The sequence below is a fragment of the Scyliorhinus canicula genome, chromosome 2 (assembly GCF_902713615.1).
Source record: "Scyliorhinus canicula chromosome 2, sScyCan1.1, whole genome shotgun sequence".
In the NCBI taxonomy this organism is placed as follows: domain Eukaryota; kingdom Metazoa; phylum Chordata; class Chondrichthyes; order Carcharhiniformes; family Scyliorhinidae; genus Scyliorhinus; species Scyliorhinus canicula.
Window position 1 is genome coordinate 25,856,731 of NC_052147.1, and position 27,406 is coordinate 25,884,136.

At 49.2% G+C, this 27,406-nt stretch overlaps 1 long non-coding RNA gene across 1 annotated transcript in view; it reads right to left on the reverse strand.

The window, feature by feature from the left end:
• Positions 1-921: 921 nt before the first annotated feature.
• Positions 922-27,406, reverse strand: part of LOC119962360 — an 89,531-nt gene continuing 63,046 nt past the window's right edge. Inside the window, exon 4 of the long non-coding RNA XR_005459841.1 lies at positions 922-1,335. This is a non-coding gene — a long non-coding RNA (uncharacterized LOC119962360). The remainder of the gene's footprint in view (positions 1,336-27,406) is intronic.

Here is a 27,406-nt window from a genome sequence, read left to right on the forward strand (position 1 = left end):
CAACCCCATTATACCCTGCGCAGTTGGAAGAGTAGGGCGGGATTCTCCAAACCCCGCCAGGTCGGAGAATCGCCCGGGGGGGGGGGGGGGGGGGGGGGGGAGGGAGGGGGGGGGGCGCTCCGACGCCGGCTGCTGAATTCTCCGGCGCGTTTTTTTTGCATGGTGGCCTGGCCCGCGTTCAGGGCCCACTGTTCAGCGGGTGGGCCTGTATCATGGGGGCACTCTTTCCCTCCACACCGGCCTGTGTAAAGCTCCACCATGGCCGGCGTGGAGAAGAAACCCCCTGCGCATGCGCAGGAATCACGGCAGCGATTCCGGGAACACAGTGGCGCTCCTGCGCATGCACCAACTTGCGCAGGCCGGCTGAGGCCCTTCGGCTCCGGTTGGCGCGGCGGTAATCATTCCAGTGCCGGCCTAGCCCCTGAAGGTGCAGAGGATTCCGCATCTTCCGGGCGGCCCGACGCCGGAGTGGTTCACGCCACTCTTTGGCGCCGGTACGGACCTCCCACCGGATATCGGAGAATCCCGCACATGGTCTCTCTTGTCCAAATGGGTGCCAACTTGATCTGTCCTCACATGATCCTTGGAGTAATAAGATTCATTGTCTGACATGATCAATACGTGCATTGTCCACACAAATCATTCAAACGTTAGAAGCCGTTGCTACTCATCAAGCATTTCATGGTGGCTGTTCAAATCTACTTATGATAAATTGGTTTCTCTGCAACTTTCCTTGTTAATGGTTAATGGTAACACACACAAAGCACACACTTTCTTTGTGTGTTTGTGTGTGTGTATGTGTCTGTATGTGTGTGTGTGTGGGAGGGGGTGTGGGGAGCTTATTGATTTTGAGTTTTGGAAAATACACGGACAATTGCTTTGTCTCCATCATGCCTATTCAAAGGAGGACACCCCACCAACAGTTCTTTACATTTTAAGAATTTTACAGCAGCGTGTTCAGTCATGAATTAAGCCTTTGTGTGTGCAGAAATCACAGAAGGTCACTTGACCTCAGTCGACCCCCTTTGAGGCACATTGCCCCACTTTTTAAAGTCAATGTCAAAAAGTCCACATTGACTGAAGTCTGTATCTTGAAAGTTAGGGACAGAATATCCTCAGTGGGCTAGACACGCTGTAAAAACAATAGTGAGATGCTCCATTTGCTGTGTCTACTTGCTTTGTGGAAAACTGGCTGCTATGTTGACCAACGTGATCACTTGCTGCACTGCATAATAATTTATTCAACTTGAATGGTCCAAAATTTTTGCTTATGGCCGATTTAGAAACATCCGTCATTCATTACTCTTGTCTCCTGGTTTTCTCTGGGCTTTCGCACTAAAGGAACAGAAAGGTACTGTCAAAGAAATCTCTAGCAATAATTAAAATCTGAAAAAATTAAGCTCCATGTTTGTGAAAGTTAGCATTCAGTGCCAGAGAGAATGTTTGTTAGCAATCAAGACTCAGCACACAATTTCAAATACATCTTAGAGCCATAGAATACCTACAGTGCACAAGGATGCCATTTGGCCTGTCTGCACTAACCCACTGCAGGAGCACCCTACCTAGGCCCACTACCCCGCCCTATCGTCGTAACCCCACCTACACCTGCACCCCTGGACACTAATGGGCAATTTATCACGCAGACTTGGGGAGAACATGCAAACTCCACACAGCCACCCAAGGCTGGAATTGAACCTGGATCCTAGTGCTGTGACATAGCAGTGCCAACCACGGTGCCACTATTCCACCCATCTATATTGGTATGGACAGGTTGCAACATTTTCTGGCGTGTTTCATGGGTATCTATCATGCATATATTGCATGACCTTGCATGTTTTTCAATGTCACACTTTGGTGAGATCATTTTAGTGCAGCTTTTGGGGGGGGGTAGAATGGACCGTAACTTCATGATTTCTGTGTTTAAATCTGCATATGCAGGCCTTGATTTTCACCAAGCCGTATTGAAATTGTGGACTGGTCCAGATTCTCAGATTCCTAACCCCATTGCCAGGCCATGCAATTTTTAGGAGTGCCTTTAAAAGTTGCAGGCTGCATCCTGTCAAGAGCCTGATCTGCATTTCTGATCTGGCTGGCTCCATTGCAGAGATGAACATGTCCAACTCCTCTGCAATTTTAATGGAGTTCTGCCAGGTTTTTAAAGTGCTGTAGTTCTCAGTCCCTTAGATAAATCATGAACCCTAGTGAGCATTAGTAGATCTTTTGAAAAGGTAAGTTAAATGGTTCCCCTCATGTCCCCTATGCCAAGTCCTGAACTTCCACCCAGCCCCATTCCCCCTATGCTAGGCTCTACCCTTCTACATACCACCTCCCACCCCATGTCCTCTCATGCTCTTGATGCAAAGCTCTGTCTTCCATCCACCCCTTTCAGGCCTCTCATGCGCCCATCCCAAGCTCTGGCACTTCCACATCAATTAACCCACTGTGCGCTTTCCAGAACCAGTGAACACCCCAGTGTAGAGTGGAATGTGTTTAACAAATATAATCCTTTTATCACTTTCCCCTATGCTTAAAAAAGTCTGGACAAACTAATGAAAGTGTCAATCATCCAGGGACTTCAAAGTTTCACAAACCACAAACACTTGAAACCACTTACTTATATACACAAATATAGTGAAATTGACCCCAGAGGTCAGAGAGCCAAAGCTGTAAATCAATATTTCCTCTGGGAAGCAGGTATTTGTTTATTCTAATAAATATCTGAGCTCCCAGATGAGTGTGCATAAGGAGAGTCAAGGGGATTTGAGGGGTGAGGAATAGATGACCGGTCAAAGTTCCTGAACACTGAAGTGGCCCTTTCTACAGCCAGCATCTGTTGGCCTCTGAGGTGGCAATGGCACCTCTTCCCAGATCAGATGGTCTGATTCCAGCTCATACCCTGACCCCAGCAACGAAGATCCCCGGATGTTGGCCATTTTCTCTCCCAAGGTGAGGAGACCGAGATGGAGATTTTAATCAGCTTCCCCTACCCAACATGAGGATGAAAAACTAGGCCACAGTTCATGGAAATTTCGAACAGAACCTTAGTTAGGCCACTAGAACCTTAGTTAGGCCACACTTGGAATATAGTGTTCAATTCTGGTCACCACACTACCAGAAGGATGTGGAGGCGTTACAGAGGGTGCAGAAGAGATTTACCAGGATGTTGCCTGGTATGGAGGGCATTAGCTTTGAGGAGCGGTTGAATAAACTCGGTTTGTTCTCACTGGAACAACAGAGGTTAAGGGGCGACCTGATAGAGGTCTACAAAATTATGAGGGGCATAGACAGAGTAGATAGTCAGATGCTTTTTCCCAGTGTAGAGGGGTCAATTACTAGGGGGCATAGGTTTAAGGTGTGAGAGTAGATGTACGAGGCAAGTTTTTTACACACAGGGTAGTGGGTGCCTGGAACTCACTTCCGGAGGAGGTAGTGGAAGCAGGGACGATAGTGACATTTAAGGGGCATCTTGACAAATACACAAATACATGAATAGGATGGGATTAGAGGGATACGGACCCAGGAAGTGTAGAAGATTGTAGTTTAGTCGGGCAGTATGGTCGGCACGGGCTAGGAGAGCCTGTTCCTGTGCTGTACTTTTCTTTGTTTTTTGTTCTTTGTAGTGGTAACCGTCAATAGCCTCATGATTGATTCTACTACAAAATGTAAGCTTAAGGTATCCATGAGCTGAAAAGCAAAAATATCATCTTCCCACTTCTGTTGTCAATCCACAACTTGCATTTTGTGTGCATGACTGGGTTTGGCTGTGTTAGCTTTTGCAACCACATGACTTCCATCACTCAATAGTGGCACAGACATGAAGAATGGTCATTTAGTTAAGGAATGAGAGGACCATTATTGCCAATGGAATCATGCTCTTTTAAGAACTAGTGCCGAAGAGAAGCCTCCGAGAAATGAAAATAAAAGAATTGATGACCTTTCACTTGTTTCAAGAATTGCGTCCCTGTTTTCTGCTGCCTTGACGTCAGTATTGTACTTTTATTTCACTGTGAGATGTTATCACGTGAAAGCAATGAAGTATGTTAGATTGCTGTGCAGATACAATCTGATCAGAAGCCAACCTTGGAGCCGCATTCCCTTTTTCATCTTCAGTGACATCCAAATTCTTCTTACTGCAATTAACCTTTCCACTAGATTGTTTCAAGGAGGTTTGGTGGTGGGTGGGGGGGGGGGGGGGGGGGGGGGGGGTTGGGCGACCGGGGTCCGAGCTCAACTAGAACAACATGGAGACACCCGTTCCTACCAAGAAGATGCAAGGGCCTGCAGTGTATTCAGAGAGAATTTCCTCCCCTGATATCTATTCAGCCCCCATTACCTTCCAGACAAGCTCAGTGCATTAGAATCCCATTCTCTAAACTGCATGCGTGTTGATAAATACAAACGGAAAATAATTCACTGAGAAATGAGGTTTGTAAATCGGTGTAAAAAAAAGGCACTCACCAATCCAGGTAAAAGAGAACCATCAGCCACCCATCATCATTCGGACCAGCTCCTCATTTGATGATGCAGCCATTGGCATCATGGTGACCAGCCAACAGAATCTCCACTTACTCCTCAGTCATTTTGTCACCAGGAAGATGGCACGGTGATGCAGGGATTAGCACTGCTGCCTCACAACACCGAGGATCTGGGTTTGATCCCAGCCCCGGGTGACTGTCTGAGTGGAGTTTGCACATTCTCCCCATGTCTGCGTGGGCCTCACCCCCACAAAGCTAAAGATGCACAGGGAGGTGGATTGGCCATTCTAAATTTGCCCTTAATTGGAAAAAAAATTGGGTACTCTAAATTTATTTGGCATAGTTCAACACCTTTCACTGTGCCATTGCCGTGGGCAGCACGGTAGCACAGTGGTTAGTACAGTTGCTTCACAGCTCCAGGGCCCCGGGTTCAATTCTGGCCTTGGATGATTGTCTGTGCGGAGTCTGCACGTTCTCCCACGTCTGCGTGGGTTTCCTCCGGATGCTCCAGTTTTCTCCCACAGTCTAAAGATGTGCTCTTAGTGTCCAAAACACAAGGTTAGGTGGGGTTATGGAGATAGGGGAGGAGGTGTGGGCTAAAGTGGGGTGCGCTTTCCAAGTGCCAGTGCAGACTCGATGTACCAAATAATCTCCTTCTGCACTGTAAATTCTATGATCTTATCAAAGGCATGCAGACTTTCACAAAGTCCTCGAAGGTTCCTGGTTCCTTGTTCCTCGCAATGTCCTGGAGTTTGGGAAGGCCATGTTTTCTGGCTTTGGGTTCCCAAGGACTTTCAAAACTTCAGCATTGCACAGATTCTGGCCAAGAGCACAAAGCAGATCCCCACATTGGCTGCATCCAATTTGACCTTCACCAATGCGGTCACAGAGGTAGAATGCCTCTTTGAAATCAGTGATCTGATCCTCTGTAAAATCCCACATCCTGCTGTGCTGCCAGTCCCATGCTCATTCCCAGTATTGTATTTTTATTGCTTTGAGCAGCTTTAGCAGTTCTACAAACCCAATGCAAAATTACAATTTTTGAAATGAAATTGCCTCATATCTTTTCAATACTTGTCTGAATATAATCATGTTATCAGAGCTGTCATGGGTCAGGGCTTAGAAATTCCAAAGTGTATTATGAAATTCACCTGACCTATAGCCTTTATGTTGAATTTGGCTAGGGTGAGCACAAAAGGCTTCACTTCAGGTGTGATTCATCTGACTTCCTTTCATCAAATTATTCTAAGAATGTAGTTAACATATATATATAAAGACAGCAAGAATTTTTGTATCAATTACAAACATAAAGACAACACAGCAGCTACAGTAATCTATGTATATAACACTTAATGAATTCCCCCTTAGCTGTTCCAATTCAATAACAAAATCGAATAAACCAAAATATCTTTCAAGGGCGTGGCCCAATACACTGTATTCTCACTTGAATGGGACTGGTCCTTTCCCTAAGATTCTGATCCAGTTCCAACCAGCAGATTCAAAACTCCTTCCGAAAGCAACTCTATCTTCAAAGCAACAAGGCAGTTTGCCACACCCAATACCGTACCAGCCTCCCCGAACAGGTGCCGGAATGTAGCGACGAGGGGCTTTTCACAGTAACTTCATTTGAAGCTTACTTGTGACAATAAGTGATTTTCATTTTCATTTCACTGTGGTTTTCACTGGAACAGCTTTTAAAATGAGAACAGAGAAAAACAGGGAAACATTTCTCTTGCCTTCTGCAGGTCAAAGCAGCAAAACCGAAACTGAAACCAAAAAAAGCTCCACCCACAAATGACATAATTGAAGCTGTGCTACAAGTCACATGATGAGAGACCAAACCTTTCTTAAAGGGACACTCACCTGACAGACCTGAATAATTCATCAAAGTTCCACCTTCCCAATTCAACCTCACATGTTTCTTTGCACTTTGGAACATAATTTTACATTGCACATTGTACTATCAGTGCTAAACATGTCTTGTTTGTAAAGTTAATTGAGGAAATACCAAGCCTGTTTGTGCCTAGATTTTACTGATTAGATTTCATAAAAGTGAGGTAATAATCAGCACGCTGGTAGAAAACAAAGGCCTTCACCATCAATTGGTAAATTTGTAGATTGACTGCAAATCTTCCTGCTGATTTAGCATTAGTGCGGGGCAATGTAAATTACTGGTTATTAAAATATAACCAACTTCCTGGATCCTGGGTACTGCTCAGCAAAAAATTAGTAATTTGGAGATAGGGCAGTTACTTGGATAAAAAGGGAAAGTTGTGCCTGAAAGTCGCCTTACAGGCGAGAAGACTTTTCAGTCGGCCTATCGTTTTCCAATGCAAAGGCACATATTCCTAAATCTAGAACTTTGAACAATTATGGCTCATACCCTTATTTATTTTAATACCCTGGTGTGACAACCATTCACGCTTGAAAAATTGTTTACCTTAAGTCCCATTATTTTCTCCATTAAGATTGTTTACATTTTTATTAAATTCACTAAATTCCTCTCTTTGACTAATGTTTTGATTGTTTTCTTGAGCACAGTTATCACCCACCACTGCCACGACTGAAGGAAGACTGCCATTCTTTATGATCCATTATAATCTCACCTGCATCCATATTTAATGGGATAATCCAATGTGATGTGGGCGTCGCTGGTTAGGCCAGCATTTATTACCCATTCCTCGTTGCCCTTCAAAAGATGGTGGTGAGCTGCCTTCTTGAACCGCTACAGTCCTTCAGATGTAAGTACACCCACTCTGCTGTGAGGGAGGGAGTTCCAGGACTTCGTCCCAGCAGCAGCGAAGGAACGGCGATATATTTCCAAGGCAGGGTGGTGAATGACTTGGAGCGGAACCTCCAGGTGGTGGTGTTCCCCAGGTATCTGCTTCTGATTTAAAATGATTTGTTAAGTGCCTGAAGACTCAATCTGAGCAAGGGTATCTGTTTGAGGTGTCAACTAATAGCATGGAAAACCGTTTTAACTCCCAGAGACCCACGTCTATGAAGAAAGTCTGCTTTGAAAAGCTAGTTGTTTTGTTGTACCTCAGAAGCAACATCAACGAGTCATAACTGCCTGGTGTGGTGATTGTTATTGGATTTTATTTATAGTTTTTAAAAATCTATGAGATGTTGTGGAATTTCGGGGAGAATTATCTCTGAAGGTAGTGAAATAAATGTGTTTGGAACTGGCTAAAGTTAATGATACTGTGTACAGCCATTGTTTTCGTTAAATGTACTTCTTGTTGACATTTTGAACCATTGATAGAAATCTCCTCCCAGCCATTAATGACAATACCGTCATTCTTCAAGGAAATCCATGGGTACACTACATAACATTGCAGTGAATTTAAAGCATAGTAATGGGTCATTTGGCCCAATAGGTCTGTGTTGATGTTTGCATTCCAAATCTCACCTCATATCATCCGATCAAAATCTTCTCCTATTCCTTGCTCCCTCACACATTTATCTAGCTTCTCCTTGGAAACGTCTATACGACTCACCTTAATCAATCCACGGTGTAACGAGTTCCATATTCTCACTTCTCTCGAGTTAAATACGTTTGTCTTGAGTTCCTTACTGGATTGATTAATGAATATTCTATATTTATGGTCATCAATTTTGGTGTCCCCCACAAATGGATTCTAAACCCTTCAGAATTTTAAAAGATCACTATCAAGTCAATTCCCAGCCTCCTCTTTTCCGGGGAAAAGACCTCCAACCTCTTCAATCTTTCCTGAGAGTTGTATGCTCTCGGGTCAGGTAATGTAATTTGCAAAATTTATTTTTTTGGAATTTCCCCAGTGCTTCTGTATCCTTTTCACAATCTGGAGACCAGACTGTGTACAGTACTCCAAGTGTGGTCTCTCAAAGGCTTTGGGGTTTTCATAGTTTCTCTGTTCCAAATAGATATTTCTTTTAGTTCCTTCACACTAAATACCAATTTCCCTGCTCCAGGCATAGTCAATAATCCTCCTTTCCCGTGAGTCTCCAAATCTACATTACACTCCTGAACATCCGCAGGAGGTGTGCAGCAGCCCCTAACCTAACTCATTTAGCATCAGTTGGGAAACTGTTGTGTTGGTGACTGCAGTGGCAACTCTAACCCAACGTACCACTTGGTTTGCTCTCCTTGTGCAATCTATCCTTTTATTGTCGTTACAACACTGGCATCTAATCAACTGTGGGGAAAATTGCCACTGGAATTGACTGGAATACATCCAGTCCATTTTCTACTCTCAAAAATCAATAAAATGATGGAAGGAGTTATTGACGGTGCTTGCAGGGGCTGGTTTAGCACACTGGGCTAAATAGCTGGCTTTTAAAGCAGACCAAAGCAGGCCAGCAGCACAGTTCAACTCCCGCACCAGTCTCCCCGAACAGGCGCCGGAATGTGGAGACTCGCGACTTTTCACAGTAACTTCATTTGAAGCCTACTTTTGACAATAAGTGATTTTCATTTCATTTCATTATCATTTACTCAGCAAAATCTGCCAGGACCACTCAAGACTTCAAACATAGACAGGTCTGGATTCCAGAAGTGAGATGAGACTGACGTCCCTTGATATTTAATTAACATTTGGCCAGGTGTGGCACCAAGAACTCGAATAAAATTGAAGTCTATGGGAATCTCAAATAAACTTCCCACTGCTTGGAGTCAGACCAAGAATAAAGGGAGAGGCAGAGGATGTTGGTGACCAGTCATCTCAGTTCCAACACACTGTTTCAAGTGTTCCCCAGCGTAGTGTACTAGGCCCAACCATCTTCAGTTGTTTCATTAATGACCTTCCCCTGCAACACAATGTCAAAAGTAGGATGTTCTCTAATGACTGCACGGAGATCATTAAAAAAACGTAACCATAATTTAGATCAGAGTAAAACACTTGTACAAAGATGGTTCTTCTGGTTAGCCTTTTTGCTGCTATCGGGTAGCTATTTTTTTTCTCTCAAAAATTTAGAGTACCCAATTCATTTTTTGTCAGAAAGAGGCAATTTAGCTTGGCCAATCCACTGACCCTGCATATCTTTTGGGTTGTTGGGGTGAAACCCATGCAAACACGGGGAGAATGTGCAAACTCCACACAGAGCCAGGATCGAACCTGGGACCTCGGCGCCCTGTGGTAGCTGTGCTAACCACTGCGCCAAAGTGCTGCCCTCGGGTAGCTCTTTAAAAGCAGAATTCCTCGGGCTAAAAATGATATTCCATCTTGTAGCTCTTTAATAACATTGGGTAAATGGGCAGGAAGCCTGAAGAAAACACTGACTGGATTACTCAATCTTGGGTTGATTTATGGTGCAATGTTCTTTCAGTTAGTGTTTTCCATGTCTGTTGCCCATTCCCCAATTAATATTTGAGAAACGGAACATAGTCTGATCAGATGGATAAAATGGTAAAGGTGCTGAGTCAATCCTTTTCTGGACTTCATTATAACTGAACACATTTACACTAGAAACATCACAACCCTTTCCTGGGCTTTGGCAATATTTAACAAAAGGTTGAATTGTGCACAGTGTTTTATTGCTGAGCCTGTGGGCTGTCTTTCAATTAGGAATCATTGCTAGAACTAGTTCACATTTTTATTACACCCTGAGATATCAAACAGATAAACTGTGGCAAACAGTGTATTCATGAGAGATAAACCGTTAGTACTAAACGGCAGTGCTGATGTCACTCCGTCATTAATCTTACATTAAAAGGCATTTCTCGGCGTTCCTTACCCTGTGTCTCTGGTCTATTCTACGCAGCATGTTAGAATGATGTACAGTTGAAATCAAATATTCTTGAATTGCTTATTTATCGTTGACCAGATTCTGATCAAAGGCACTTGGAATCTCACAATCGCTCTCTGGTGACGGTGAAGAAATTTGTGTGTGTCTAATGACGTTAAACAAATTTACTTTGGGAGTTTTCTTGCCCACAGCAAATCAGGCATCAGCGAGAGGCATTGTTTCAATCAGTTATGCAGTTGCACCGGAATGCTTGGATCAGCTGTGAGCTTACAGTTGAGGATGGCAATCATTGTCAGCATGAATGAGACTCGAGACAGGGATGTGAACCTGTGATAAGCACCAGAGGGCAAAGGGTTTTATCAATCACTCCATTATTCTTATTTGGCTCAGGTGTAGTTATTGGCTTCAAAATGGCAAACAGAAATGACAGAACCTTCTGATATTGTTCCCAGGTGTGGGAGGAAGTAGTTATTTACAGTAGGAACCGCATGTTTTTAATTCTCGGGAAAGCAGTGTCGTTATGTTAACACATTCAAAATGCAGTAACTCTTCATCCGCAGCACAATGTTTCTCCAGCAGCTCCTAAAATGCCATAAGTACCGGCCTCCCCGAACAGGCACCGGAATGTGGCGACTAGGGGCTTTTCACAGTAACTTCACTTGAAGCCTACTTGTGACAATAAGCGATTTTCATTTCATTTTCATAAGTATCCTCGATGTGGAGATGCCGGCGTTGGACTGGGGTGGGCACAGTAAGAAGTCTTACAACACCGGGTTAAAGTCCAACAGGTTTATTTGGAATCACTAACTTTCAGAGCGCAGCTGACCTGATGAAGGAGCTGCGCTCTGAAAGCTGGTGATTCCGAACAAACCTGTTGGACTCTAACCTGGTGTTGTAAGACTTCCATAAGTATCCATGTTATAGGTGACATCCGTTGATTTCCTTGCCTGTGTTTACCTCAACAAAGATATTTGCCTGCCAATGCAATTTTGGGTATTTTTGTTCCCATTAAGTTTGTAAGTCCCGGGTGCTCTATCCAATCAAATGAGATGCTCAAATTCAATAATAATGGCAGATGAGTGAATGCAATTGATGCTCTTGCATTCTAAATGATAGTCAGTGATTGCTTTTCAGAAGATTATGGCAGCAATTTAAACTTTGTCAAATGGGTGATATTGAATTGATCGTTCATTGTAAGATGTCGGAGCAGAAGTAGGCCATTCGGTCCATTATAATTAATGCCCAATTTTCCTTTGTGTTCAAGTTAATGGAAGAGGAAATTGGGCGGGCTACACAGTGGATAGCGAATTAAATATTGTCCATTCTGCCATGACCCCACTGATTTTCTGGAGTCCATACAATGGGAACCTCAGAAGAGATGCATGTGCATTTTAAAACCAGGAATTCCCAACTGCCAAAAGGCTACATCGAAATGCCGTGGGGTCGGTAAGGCCCAGAAAAATTGTTTTTTCCACAAAAAGTAACTAATTTCAGTGGTTTGTGACCTGATTCACATCTCCATTCAGCGATGAAAAACCAGCCCACTGCATGAAATGAAAATCGCTTATTGTCACGAGTAGGCTTCAATGAAGTTACTGTGAAAAGCCCCTAGTCGCCACATTCCGGCACCTGTCCGGGGAGGCTGGTACGGGAATCGAACCGTGCTGCTGGCCTGCTTTAAAAGCCAGCGATTTAGCCTTGTGAGCTAAACCAGCCCCTGTGTGACTAGCATGTCAAACAGCATGTGTGACTATTCCTCATCTGTAAGCTTCATCAATGAGGCAGCACAAACTCTGGGTCCATTCCAATATTCTCCCATCATAGCAGCATTGCGATTTGTTGGAATATCTGAAAAGTAGCCCATGAAGGTACGAAGGTAAGCCTTAAGCCAAGCTTATTTCTACATTAGGGACAGAAGTGCAGTTCACTGGAGGACCAGGCTGGCAGCGTTCTCCACATCAGAAAAGAGGACCTTTTTTTTTGGTGCTGTGTAAGTGTTGCTCAGTAGCATTGTTGACAACACGCTCCATCACTTTGATGATGATCAAGAGTAAACTGATGGGATGGTAATTGGCTGGGTTGGATTGGTCCTGCATTTTGTGGATAGGACATACCTGGGCAATTTTGCACATTTTTCCAGTCGATGCCAGTGTTGTAGCTGTACTGAAACGGCTTGACTCGGGGTGCACAAATCCTTCGTACTGCAGATGGGATGATGCCAGGACCCAGAGCCTTGACAAAATCCAGTGTCTTCAGCCTTTCTTATGATATCACATTGGAGTGAATTGAATTGGTGGAAGACTGGCATCTGTGTTGCTGGGGACCTCAAGAGGAGACTGAGAGACTGAGGTCGTTTATTCTCCACAGGTGACAGATTGTTGCAAATACTCGATGAGGACCTTTGTGGAACATCTTCCTTTGGTTAGTTGTTAACTATATACAACCATAGGCAGCACGGTGGCGCAGTGGGTTAGCCCTGAAGCCTCACGACGCTGAGGTCCCAGGTTTGATCCCAGCTCTGGGTCACTGTCCGTGTGGAGTTTGCACATTCTCCCCGTGTCTGCATGGGTTTCGCCCCCACAACCCAAAGATGTGCAGAGTAGGTGGATTGGCCACGCTAAATTGTCCCTTAATTGGAAAAAATGAATTGGATACTCTAAATTTATTTTAAAAAACTACATACCACCATTCAGATTGTGACAGGATTGCAGAGCTTTGATCTGCTCTGTTGGTTGTGGGATTGCTTTGCCACATTCTGCACCCACTCTTTGGCATGCGTCTAGTCCTGGGTTGTAGCTTCACCAGGTTGACACCTCATTTTGAATATTTCTGGTGTGCTCTCCTGCACTTCTCCCTGAACCAGGGTTGATTCCTTGACTGGATGGTAATGGTAGAGTGGGGCTGATGCCAAGCTGTGAGGATGCAGATTGTGATTAAAAACAATTCTGCTGCTGTTGATGTCCCACAGCACCTCGTGGATGGATACTTTTAAACTTCTGGATTTGTCTGAACCTTCTCTGATATAATGCAGCTCCCTTACCAAAGCTGCACTGGGCCTGGGCAGATTTTCTTTTCTTAATAAGGGCAATAAGGCCAGCCCGGACCATGGGCGGTATTCTCCGACCCCCCGCAGGGTCGGGGAATCGCCCAGGGCCTTTGTAAATCCTGCCCCCGCCGTGGCCGGACTTCTCCGCCACCCGGGAATCGGCGGGGGCGGGAATCACGCTGTGCCGGTCGGCGGGTCCCCTGCGCCAGTCAGCGGGCCCCCCACAGCGATTCTCTGGCCCGCAATGGGCCGAAGTCCCGCCGCTGTCAGGCCTCTCCCGCCGACGTGGTATAAACCACCTCTGGTGCCGGCGGGAGCAGGCGGCGCGAGCGGTACCCAGGGTCCTGGGGGGGGGGGGGGGCGATCTGACCCCAGGGGGTGCCCCCACGGTGGCCTGGCCCGCGATCGGGGCCCACCGATCGGCAGACGGGCCTGTGCCGTGGGGGGCACTCTTTTTCTTCCGCCGCCGCCACGGCCTCCACCATGGCGGAGGCGGAAGAGACCCCCTCCACCGCGCATGCGCCGGAGTGACGTCAGGGGCCGCTGATGCACCGGCGCATGCGCGGACTCACGCCAACCGGTGAAGGCCTTTCGGCCAGCCCCGACGCCGGTCGGCATGGCGCCAAAGGCCGTTGCCGCCGGTCGGCGGAGTGGGAGCCACTCCGGCGCGGGCCTAGCCCCTAAAGGTGCAGAGAATTCCACACCTTTGGGGAGGCCCGAATCCGGAGTGAATCTCACCACCCCGGTACTCCGGGACCCCCTGCCCCGCCGGGTAGGGGAGAATCCCGGCCCATGTCTGCCATGGATACAGTGATAGGTGCCCTATATGCACTCTTAGTGCTGCGAATTCCTGTCTATATGCCAGGCAAACAAAGGGGTGGGAACCCTGATTCAGCTGAGATAAGCTACTTCAGGATTTATTGTCAATGCTTGCCTACTTGAAGATATTTAGTGCTATTCCACCACGTGGGCATCACAATCTACCTGATAGTGTTCTGCCCTGATATTCATAGAGGCAGACCTTGGAGCTGACTGGATGACAACAGGAATCCTGCATGATTCTGGGTGGGACTGAACGACCCCAATGGTGGGATGGCCTGCTGACACATTGGTCCTGAAAACCTGTGGGATGGCACATCATAGATAATCCCTGACCACACCAAAACATCCATGGTGGACCACTAGCAACAAGGCTGGGCTTAGGGTGTGCTGGCTCCTAGGCCTGGTCTTTCAGCAAAGTAGTCAGGTGCTAGTGGGGGATGAATCGTGGCCAGGCTATGGAAGAATACCCTTCTCAGCTTTGAATAAAGTGTCATGGAATCTTTTACATCTGATTGATCAAGGCCTCAGTTTAAGAACTCATGCACAAGCCTGCATCTCGCTCAGAACTGAAGTACCGGCTTTCATACTTAAGTCTGTTGTGGTGCTTGAACCCCCACAGTATTTTGACCCAGGTGAAAATGACGCTGATAGAGATAAACATGGTAAACAAAATGAGACATGGTCAAAAGTTTGACGTTTCCGCCATGTGCTCCTGCTGTGATGACCAAAGTCATAAAATATCCTAATGTGGTAGTCACCACTGATGTGTATATTGTATATATAGGATGTTGATATAGATGCTTTACGGTAAGGCCCTATCTACAGGTACGTGCCTGCTGGCTCCACCCATTAGGCGGAGTATAAATATGCGTGCTCCCCGTACAGTAGCCACTTCATCAGCTGCAGTAGGAGGCCACACATCTCAGTGTAATAAAGCCTCAATTACATCCTACTCTCGTCTTTGCGTAATTGATAGTGCATCAATTTATTACACTGAGATGTGTGGCCTCCTACAGCAGCTGACCAAATGACTCCGCAGGTTGCCACCCCATCGTGGACCCCATTAGCGACCGCCCTCAGCCAACCACACACTTGTACCGCGCGGCAGCCAACCAACCCCGGGGGGCCCAAATGCTACTTCTATGGGCAATCAAAACACCCCCGATAGCGCTGCCTGCCAAGAAGCGACATTTCGCTGGAGTGTGCCAGGCCCGCTCAATCGCCGCTATTGTCCTGGCACCCCCCATATGCGGCCAGTGGGCGCTGCCATCTCCCCCTCCTTGGACCACGTGTGGCCAGTGGATGCCTCCATCTTGCTCGACTCGCAACACGTGCGGCCCATGGGTACCGCCGTCATGTTCCTCCCAGAAACAACGGGTGCCACCATCTTGCCTTCCTCACGACACATGCGGCTCATGGGCGCCGCCATCTTACCCGACTCGGGCACCTCATTCGGCCGATCACCGCCTGCAACCGCCAACGACCAGCCATGTCTCGCCTCGGTCACGATTGACCAGTCTCGACTACATAACCTCGCAACTGCTTCAATTAAAGTAAAGGTCAATGGACATGAGATCTCCTGCCTGCTGGACTCCAGGAGCACTGAGAGCTTAATTCACCCCATACGGTAAGGCACTGCTCCCTCGCGGTACTCCCCGCTAAGTAGAGAATCTCCCTGGCCTCCGGATCCCACTCCATGGCGATCCAGGGGTACTGCATCGCGACTCTCACTGTCCAGGGAGTGGCGTTCAGTGGCTTCTGCCTCTACATCCTCCCCAACTTCTGCGCTGCCTTGCTACTCGGCCTGGACTTCCAGTGCAACCTCCAGAGTCTAACCCTGAAATTCGGCGGGCCTTACCACCCCTTACTGTGTGCGGCCTCACGTCCCTTAAGGTTGACCCACCTTCCCTTTTTGCAAACCTAACCCCGGATTGCAAACCCGCCGCCACCAGGAGCAGACGGTACAACGCCCAGGACAGGACCTTTATCAGGTCTGAAGTCCGGCGGCTGCTTCGGGAAGGCACCATCGAAGCCAGCAACAGCCCCTGGAGACCCCAAGTGGTAGTGGTCAAAGCTGGGGAGAAAAACAGGATGGTCGTTGACTACAGTTAGACCATCAATCGGTACACGCAGCTCGACACCTACCCCTCCCACGCATATCTGATATGGTCAATCAGGTTGCACAGTACCGGGTCTTCTCAACAGTGGACCTGAAATCTGCCGACCACCATCTCCCCATCCGCAAGGCGGACCACCCATACACTGCATTCGAGGCAGACGGCCGCCTTTACTACTTTCTTAGCGTTCCCTTCGGCGTCACCAACGGGGTCTCAGTCTTCCAATAGGAGATGGAACGAATGGTTGACCGGTATGGACTGCGGGCCACTTTCCCGTACCTGGACAATGTCACCATCTGCGGCCACGATCAGCAGGACCATGACGCCAACCTTGCTAAATTTCTCCACACCGCCACTTTCCTCAACCACACGTATAACAAGGAGAAGTACGTGTTCAGCACGAACCACTTCGTCATCCTCGGCTATGTGGTCCAGAACGGAGTTCTGGGGCCCGACCCCGATCGCATGCGCCCCCTCATGGAAGTCCCCCTCCCCCACTGCCCCAAGGCCCTCAAATGATGCCTGGGGTTCTTTTCGTATTATGCCTCAAACTATGAGGACAAGGCCCGCCCACTCATTCAATCCACTGTTTTTCCTCTGACGGCTGAGGCTCACCAGGCCTTCGACCTATCAAGGCCGACATCGCCAAGACCGCGATGCATGCGGTTGACGAGATGTTACCATTCCGAGTGGAGAGCGACGCATCAGACGTCGCTCTGGCCGACACCCTCAACCAGGAAGGTAGGCCTGTGGCATTCTTTTCCCGCACCCTCCATTCCTCCAAAATTCGGCACTCCATCGAAAAAGAGGCCCAAGCCATCGTTGAAGCTGTGCGGCATTGGAGGCATTACTTGGCCAGCAGGAGATTCACTCTCCTCACTGACCAACGGTCGGTTGCCTTCATGTTTAATAACACATAGCAGGGCAAGATCAAAAACGATAAAATCTTGAGATGGAGGATTGAGCTCTCCACCTACAACAATGAGATTTTGTATCGCCCCGATAAGCTGAACGAGCCCCCAATGCCTTATCCTGAGGTACATGTGCCAGCGCACAAGTGGACCGACCCGGGACCCTGCACGACAACCTCTGTCACCCAGGGGTCACACATCTTTACTCTTTCATCAAGGCCCGCAACCTGCCCTACTCCATCGAGGAAGTCAGGGCGATCACCAGAGACTGCCAGGTCTGCGTGGAGTGTAAACCGCACTTCTACTGGCCAGACCATGCCCGCCTCAGTGTGGACTTCAAAGGGCCCCTCCCCTCCATCGACCACAACACGTACTTCCTCAGTGTGGTCGATGAATATTCCTGATTTCCCTTTTCCGTCCCATGCCTCGACATGACATCAGCCACCGTCATCAAAGCCCTCAACACCACCTTCGCTCTATTCAGTTTCTCCGCCCACGTCCACAGCGACCAGGATTCCTCATTCATGAGCGATGAGCTGCGCCAGTATCTGCTCAACAGGGGCATTGCCTTGAGCAGGACAACCAGCTACAACCCCAGGGGAAACGGGCAGGTGGAGCGGGAGAATTAGATGGTCTGGAGGGCGGTCCAGCTGGCCCTACGGTCTAGAAATCGCCTGGACTCCCGCTGGCAGGAGGTCGTCACTCCATTCGGTCGCTCCTGTGCACCGCGACTAATGAAACCCCCCATGAATGCCTCTTTGCCTTCCCTGGGAAGTCCACCTCCGGGGTTTCGCTCCCAACGTGGCTGACAACTTCAGGACCCATTCTCCTCCGTCGACACGTTCGACTCCACAAGGCGGACCCATTAGTTGAGAGGGTATAGCTACTTCATGCCAACCCTCAGTACGCTTATGTAGTGTACCCCGACAGCCGCCAAGACACAGTCTCCCTCAGGGACCTGGCACCACCTGGTTCCCACCCAACCCCCCCCCCAACCTGGCGCCACACTCTCTTCCCCCGGCGCATCCCACCGCAGCCCCCGCTCTGGGACAATCCGTCCTCCCCTTGCTCCCACCCGGGTATGAAGAGGGTTTCGACACCTTCCCGGAGTCACCGAAGACCAAGCCGCCGCCAGAGTTGCAACCAGCACGATGGCGCTCCCAACAACAGATCAAGGCACCGAACCACCTGAATTTATAATATTATCTGTACTTTTAAAACACAATTTCCTGTATAGAGTTCTCCACCACCCCCGCCGGTCTCATTTTTTAACAGGGGGTGAATGTGGTAGTCACCACTGATGTATATATTGTATATATAGGATGTTAATATAGGTGCTTTACGGTAAGGCCGCTGTACTCCAGGTACGGGGGTAGATCCCTGCCTGCTGGCTCCGCCCAGTAGGTGAACTATAAATATGTGTGCTCCCTATACAGCAGCCATTTCATCAGCTGCTGTAGGAGGCCACAGATCTCAGTCTAATAAAGCCTCGATTGCATCCTACTCTCGTCTTTGCATAATTGATAGTGCATCACCTATAAACATAATTTCAACATTTTAAAAATTCTTTGTTGCTCAACAGTTGTCTTTGAGTAATTTGCTGCACTAATATTTCTTAAAATAAGCAGAGCTTTAACAACAACATAACATAAAAGATTAAAATAGGAATGGCACAAATCCAGCTCAACTGATGATGTGCTACTTCGCTTCCATTATTCATAAGCTGTTTTACTAAATGGATCAAATAATGCAGTTTTAATGTAATCTTCTGAACTGAGGGTAATGTAATTTTTATTGATAGTGTAGATTGAACTGTCTGCACTCTGTACGGCTATGAAAATTACGTCCCGGAATTGCTATGGTTTCTAAAATACACTCCATTTCATTTAAACACTGCTATTTGCGACTATGTTTATCACATTAATGATTTCTTTAGATTACTGCTGATAAAGTGTCCATCAACGACTAGAATTTTTCTAATTACATTTACAAATGTTTATATTCCACATAAACATGAACTATAAATACATATCGATATACAAAGAACATAGGCACTTGCATCCATTTTGGAGGAGCATCTTTGTGTTTAAAAAAACCCTCCAGATCAATCAATTGGTTCACCTCAAGTAATTAAGCTATTACAATGGTTAGCAACCCTGTGGGGGGGGGGCGATTTTGTGCAACCTGCAAGAACAGGAAAGATGCGGGGTGACTAAATTAAATATGAGACAAAATATCGATTTCCAGAGAGATTGAAGGTTGGAATTCTCTGGCCAGTGGGAATCTCTGTTCCAGGCTGGCAGCACATCCCCTCCCGTGGGTTTCCCGGCAAGGCGGAGTGTCTTCAATGGGAAATCCCATTGGCGAGCATGGGATTCGAGAATCCCGCCGGCAGGCAATGGCGCACTGCCGAGAAAACACGGCTGGGGGACCGGAGAATCCTCCCCTAAATCAGCAGCATGTTTCGGGCCTCACACTGTCCTGTGGTGAGTTCCTGCTTGTAATCTCTTTGCATTCCATGATTACGTATTCGCACAAAACCCTTTTTTAATCGCGCCCGACCTTTACAATAAAGACAGCAGCTCATTAGAATCTTGTGGCGCACGGTTATGATTTAAAGGTGGCTTTGCAGAATTGGTTTTGTGCAGTTGCGTCTGAGGGGGGGTGAAGGAAAGGGGTCCAAAAAGCAGGAGGCGGGGGGGCGATCGGGGGGGGGAGGGGGTCGTTTAGAAATCGGAGCTGCCATTCAATACCGCCCCCAATCCGTGAGGAGCCATCCCTGCTGGAGAGATCAGCTCGCCAGTGCAGGAAATCATCTAAAGTGTGGCCTTGGTGGGACAAACTCCCCTAGGCCCCAAAAAAATGCCAAAGTGTTGGTGAATAGTGGGTCAATCTGGGTGCTGCAAGCCACCCAGAAAAACCCCGCCAACCGCACCCGGAATCGGACATCGGATTATTTACGCTGAATCGCGCCCAATCTATCTGAAATTCTCTCAATAATCACACACTGTGGTTGGGAAGGAAAGCCGTGACTGTGATGAAAAGTCGCTTTTATAGCCTGCCTGTACCTGCTGAATTATCAGGTGATGGTGGGTTTCACCACTGAAACCTTTCCCCAGCTGCGTGTTTGTCTGTCCTGTCCATGCTGCTGGCATTTTATGTTTCAATTGTAATCATGTGGGAACCAACAAGATGCAAGAGAGAAAGTGGCACCCAATTCCTGTTCCATTATCAGGAGCAGCGTGCCTGAGATAAAACTCCACCCTATATGTGACATACAACACGAACACTCCAGGATAAGGCATTTCATTGAAACAGTTCAATTTCTTCGATCCATTTTTAAAAATGTGATTACTGGGTTACGGGGATAGGGTGGAGGTGTGGGCATAGGTAGGGTGCCTCTTTCTATTTGCCGGTGCAGACTAGCTGGGCTAAATGGCCTCCTTTTGCTCTGTAAATTCTATGTTCTATGTACTGTGGGGGTTGCCCTGGGTGGGCCGCCAGTGGATGGTGGCCGGATGTGAGGTGCATGGGTGGGAGAGTGGGAGCATCCATACAGCTGATGTCACTCTGCAGAACCATGGTCCAAGGTGGCTAGTCAGTGGGTGCACAGCAGGATAGCCACAGTAATGGCGATCCATGCTTGGGTACCGTCCCAGTCCCGTGGGTGGGTCACCCTGGCCACTCGGCCCATTCCCTGATAACCCTCAAACCCCCACGGCCCTGGAAGCACCCCCCCCCCCCCCCCAAGCCAGGCCAGTGTCCGGGCCCGGCAGCCCGTAATTGCTCCTCTCTGTGTCCTACCTCCTCTCTCTCTCCCTCATCAGCCACCACACTGGTTTAACTATTTTGAAAAACACATGTGAACCACGCTGTCGGGAACTCAGCCCATCGGAGGAGGAGAATTGCCAAGGCTCCAGAGAATACCGGGTCAGGCTCGCTAATGATTTGCAAAAGGTGTTTGTTATATGTGCATTCCGGTACGCATTGATGACGCTGTCGAAGTGACGGAGAATCGCGATTTGCCGTCAAATCGTCGCCCCCCCTCGATTTTGATGTGAGGACATATTCTCTGCCCAATCCCGTTTCACGATTTCGGTGTCGGCAAACGGAGAAACCCGCCCATCGTCTCCCAAACTATACGCACAATTTTGAGTATTACCATTTGAGAGTGAGATGTGACAGCATCAGCATAAAATGACAGAACATTTTTGTACATGCCGTGGGTGGGGAGACATCCCAGAGGAGATACACAAAGAGAATTTTATATGACATATTCATTTTAGTTTGGAAATGGCTAGCTCTCCCAATTATCGCTGTTTACCAACCCTTGGTGATTACTGAACAAATTTAGTATCAGTTAAGAGATTAGCTGAATGCCAACTCTGTGGCCTTACCAGACCAGAAATAACTTCTGAAATTGCTATTTCACTATTTCACATTTACATTAAGCAGAAACACACAAGTCAAGAGTCAGAATAGATACTTGGTGATAGTTGACATTTTTTCCTCTCTGAAATACATTACCCGTGTCCGCCTCGCTATCAAATCCTCACATGGATGCTGTAATATGTGTAGCTACACGACAAAAGCAGTTAATCTCTATGGGTATACAAGCTGTACCAATGATAGAGGTGCCATTCTTCCTTTATCACGGTGCACAAATGTGGATTTCCCATATTAATATATAATGATAGATGTACAGACGTTGCCCTGCCACTACATCAGAGATATTTATGTGCACGGTAAAATATGTGTGGCTTGTCGTACGTGGGCCCAATATTAACTCGGTGCAAGTGCTTGGTTTTGAAATGGTTTGCAATTCCACCCTGTCTCTCCAAAAGAACAAATTAACAATAAAATGAAACGCGAGAAGATATCCATTTGCACTAGATACGTTTGTTAGATAAAAGTTTTGTTCATTCCAAACAGCAACGGTACTTTTCTCATTCCAGCCGTCTCTAATTGGGCTTGGAATAGTTTACTGGCTGTTTCTTATTCCGTGTCCAGAGCACGTTGTAAAGGCACATTTAAGTAACTCAAATTCCCAATGACAGAGCATATTTGCTGGCAATACTGGGTTAATGGTGTCACAGGGAATTTGTGTTTCCCAGATAAAAGGATATTCCTTGGCATCTGCATATTCTGTCCTAGAGCGGGGGCTGCGGTGGGGTACGCCGGGGGAAGGGAGGGTGGTGCCAGGGCAGAGGGGGGTGTGTGGGGAACCAGCTGGTGCCAGGTCCCTGTGTGAGACTGTGTCTTGGCGGCCGTCGGGGTATGCTACGTAAGCGTACTGTGGGTTAGCGTGGAGTAGCTGTACCCTCTCAACCAACGGATCCGCCTTGTGGAGTCGCACGTGTTTACGGAGGAGAACGGGTCCTGGAGCTGCGAGCCACGTTGGGAGCGAAAGCCTGGAGGTGGACTTCCTGGGGAAGGCAAAGAGACGTTCATGGGGGGGTTTCATTAGTCGCGGTGCACAGGAGCAACCGAATGGAGTGAAGTGTGTCGGGGAGGACCTCCTGCCAGTGGGAGGCCTGAGATTTCTGGACCATACGGCCAGCTGGACGGCCCTCCAGACCATCCCATTCTCCCGGTCCAACTGCCCATTGCCCCTGGGGTTGGAGCTGGTCGCCCTGCTCGAGGCAATGCCCCTGTTGAGCAGGAACTGGTGCAGCTCATCACTCATAAATGAGGATCCCCGGTCACTGTGGACGTAGGCGGGGAAACCGAACAGAGCGAAGATGGTGTTAAGGGCTTTGATGACGGAGGCAGACGTCATATCGGGGCATGGGACGGCAAAGGGGAATCAGGAATATTCATCGACCACACTAAGGAAGTACGTATTTCGGTCAGTAGAGGGGAAGGGCCCTTTGAAGTCGACGCTGAGGCGTTCAAAGGGGCGGGAGGCCTTCACCAGGCGCGCACAGTCTGGCCGGTAGAAGTGCGGTTTACACTCCGCGCAGACCTGGCAGTCTCTGGTGATAGCCCTGACTTCCTCGATGGAGTAGAGCAGATTGCGGGCCTTAATGAAGTGGTAAAAACGGGTGATTCCTGGGTGACAGAGATTGTTGTGCAGGATCCTTAGTCGGTCCACTTGTGCGCTGGCACCTGTACCTCAGGATAGGATCATTGAGCTTACCAGGGCGATACAAAATCTCGTAATTGTAGGTGGAGAGCTTGATCCTCCACCTCAAAATGTATCGTTTTTGATCTTGCCCCGCTGTGTGATGTTGAACGTGAAGGCAACCGACCGTTGGTCAGTGAGGAGAGTGAACCTCCTGCCGGCCAGGTAATACCTCCAATGTCGCACAGCTTCAACGATCGCTTGGGCCTCCTTTTCGAGGGAGGAATGCCGGATTTCGGAGGCATGGAGGGTGCGGGAAAAGAATGCCACGGGCCTGCCTGCCTGGTTGAGGGTGACGGCCAGAGCGATGTCTGGTGCATCGCTCTCGACTTGGAAGGGGAGCGTCTCGTCAACTGCGTGCATCGCGGCCTTGGCGATGTCAGCCTTGATACAGTCGAAGGCCTGATGAGCCTCGGCCATCAGTGGGAAAGCGGTGGATTGAATGAGTGGGCGGGCCTTGTCCGCATAGTTTGGGACCCACTGGGCGTAATACGAAAAGAACCCCAGGCATAATATGAGGGCCTTGGGGCAGTGGGGAACGGGGAGATCTATGAGGGGACGCATGCAATTGGGGTTGGGCCGTAGAACTCCGTTCTGAACCACATAGCCGAGGATGGCTAATCGGTTTGTGCTGAACACACACTTCTCCTTATTGTAAGTTAGGTTGGGGAGAGTAGCGGTGTGGAGAAATTTGGAAAGGTTAGCGTCGTGGTCCTGCTGGTCATGGCTGCAGATGGTGACGTTGTCCAGGTACGGGAAAGTGGCCCGCAGTCCATACCGGTCAGCCATTCAGTCCATTTCCAGTTGGAAGACCGAGACCCTGTTGGTGACACTGAAGGGAACCCTAAGGAAATGGTAAAGGCGGCCGTCTGCTTCGAACGCCGTGTACGGGCGGTCCGCCTAGCGAATGGGGAGCTGGTGGTAGGCAGATTTCAGGTCCACTGTCGAGAAGACCCAGTATTGTGCAATCTGATTGACCATATCAGATATGCGTGGGAGGGGGTACGCGTCAAGATGCATGTACCGATTGATGGTCTGACTGTAGTCAACGACCATCCTGTTTTTTTCCCCAGTTTTCACCACTACCACTTGGGCTCTCCAGGGGCTGTTGCTGGCCTCGATAATACCTTCCCACAGCAGTCGCCGGACCTCAGACCTGATGAAGGTCATGTCCTGGGTGCTGTATCGTCTGCTCCTGGTGGCGACGGGTTTGCAATCCAGGGTTAGGTTTGCAAAAAGGGAAGGCGGGTCGACCTTAAGGGTCGCGAGTCCGCAAATAGTAAGGGGTGGTAAGGGCCCGCCAAATTTCAGGGTTAGGCTCTGGAGGTGGGGAGGACATAGAGGCAGAAGCCGCTGAACTCTACGCCCTGGACGATGAGGTTGGCGATGCAGTACCCCCGGATCGCCACAGAGTGGGATCCGGAGGCCAGGGAGATTCTCTGGTTAGCGGGGTGTACGGCGAGGGAGCAGCACCTTACCACATTGGGGTTGATGAAGCTCTCAGTGCTCCCGGAGTCCAGAAGGCAGGATATCTCATGCCCGTCGACCTTCACCTTTGTTGAAGCGGTCGCGAGGTTGTGCGTTCGAGACTCGTCAATCGTGACCGAGATGAGATGAGCTGGTCGGCGGCGGTTGTAGGCAATGAGCGGCCTGATAAGTGCCCGACGGGCAGGGATCCTGAGTTGGGTAAGAAGGCGGTGCCCACGGGCCGCACGTGTCCTGGGGCAGGCAACTTTGCAGCGCCCACTGGTTCTGAGGCAGGCAAGATGGCGGCGCCCACGTGCTGCACGTGTTGTGAGTAGAGCAAGATGGCGAAGCCCACGGGCCGCACGTGGTCCGAGGAGGGTAAGATGGCGGCGCCCACTGGCCGCACGTGGGGGGTGCCGGGACAATAACGGTGATTGAGCGGGCCTGGCATACTGCAGCGAAATGTCCTTTCTTGCCACGGGCCTTGCAGAGTGCGTTCCGTGCTGGGCAGCGCTGCCGGGGGTGTTTTGACTGTCCGCAGAAGTAACATTTAGGTCCCCCGGGGTTGGTTGGCTGCCGCGTGGCGCAGGCATGGGGTTCGGTTGGCTGGGGGCAGTCGCTGATGTGGGCCATGATGGGATGGCCGTTGGCAGGGTCCACGATGCACGGAGGGGTGGGCCGTGCAGTCGGGGACATAAGCCTGTACGTTGCGTGAGGCGACTGTGAGCGAGAGCGCTAGTTTCTTGGTCGCCGCGAGGTCAAGCGTGGCCCCTTCTAAGAGGTGCTGGCGGATGTAGGCAGACCCTATGCCCGTAACGAACGCGTCTCTCATCAGCAGGTTCGAATGTTCAGTGGCCGAAACGGCCTGGCAATCTCTCACCAGGGTGAGCAGGGTACGCCAGAAATCTTCCACACTCGTACCAAGAAGTTGGTGCCCCGTGGATAGGAGATGCCTGGTGTAGATTTTGTTGGTCCGTTCAATGTAATTCTCCTTCAGTAGCGCCATGGCTTCTGCGTAGGTCAGCACGTCCTGGATGAGGGGCAAAACATTGGAGCTCAGGCGCATGTACAGAACCTGGAGCTTCTGTGCCTCTGAGGTTGGGTCTGTCGCAGACCCGATGTATGCTTCAAAACAGACTAGCCAATGTTCAAAGTCTTTTTTGCCGTTGTCTGCTTGAGGATGCAGCTGCAGGCGATCCTGCTTGATGCGGAGGTCCATCTCTGAAAAATCTCTGTAATAAATTGATGCACTATCAATTACGACGAGACGAGAGTGGAAGGTAATCGAGGCTTTATTACACAGAGATGTGTGCCCTCCTACAGCAGCTGATGAAATGGCTGCTGTTCGGAGAGCCCACACATTTATACTCCGCCTACTGGGCGAGACAGAAGGCAGGGATCTACCCCCGTACCTGTAGTACAGGGGCCTTACCGTAAAACCCATATATACACAGTGCCGGCCCTAGGGTTGCTGGCGCCCCGGGCAAGCTGAACTTCGGCGCCCTTCGGGGGGGGCGGGCCGTGGGGTAGGGGCCGGGGGGCCGAGGGGGGGGGCGGGGCCGGGGGCCGAGGGGGGGCGGGGCCGGGGGCCGAGGGGGGGCGGGGCCGAGGGGGGGGGGGGCGAGGGGGGGCGGGGCCGAGGGGGGGAGCCGAGCCCGAGGTGGGGGGGGCCGAGCCCGAGGCGGGGGGTGGCGGGCCTGAGGGGGGGGCGGGGCCGAGGACGGAGGGGGGGCGGACTGAGGGGGGCGGGGGGGGCGGAGGGGGCCACCCTGGGGGAGGGCGGCCACCGCGCATGCGCTGGTTGGCACCGGCCCAACTGCGCATGCGCGGGACCCGAGTCTCTGGCGCCCCCTAGCACATGGCGCCCCTGGCGACTGCCCGAGTTGCCGGTGCCTTGGGCCGGCCCTGTATATACAGAATAATACATCAGTGGTGACTACCACAGCCCGATACCCAGGCAGTGTGCACAACGCCTAATTGGCATAAGAATGGATATAATAGCCATTATTCCTTCTGTTAATTCTTCACCATGAGATTCTTGATAACTCCCTCCTTCATTACTGCTCAAAGCGAAATAAATATTGGATGAGCATTTAAAAGTTATGAAAATGGTGGCTTTGTTTGCTTCTTTCCATTGTGGTTTTTCTATTCTTGGCAATTTAAATTTACCTCAGGTAAATATTCAATTCCCTTTAAATCTTATAACATAATTTCTTGATTTATTGTGCTTCTTTTTCCGGACAATATTGCGTTGTTCACTAAAAGATTGTGCATATTCCGATTGAAACCTCTTGATGCCACACACTTGTGCAAGGCTGTCTTGATGTCAAGGGCAGTAACTCGCACTTCACCTCCCAAATTCACCTCTTTTACACCAAGGTTCTAACAAGGTCAGAAACCGATTCACCCCGGTGGAGCCCAAACTGGGCATCAACGAACAGGTTGTTGCTCGTTATCAAGCACTGCTTGATAACTCTGTCGACAACACCTTTCATTACTGTGTTAATGCCCAGAATTAGATTGATGGGATGGTAACTGGACAATTTGGATTTGTCCTGCTTTTGTCGACAATTAAGGGCCACTTCCACCCTCAATGTTGGAAGGGCCCGTCACCACGTAGGGAGACCATGGACGTGGAAGGGTCTCTTTGGCAGCATAGTCATCCCATAGCAACAGCGCTGTCTGCCCTCAATAACTCCTCCATTCCCAGGTGGCTA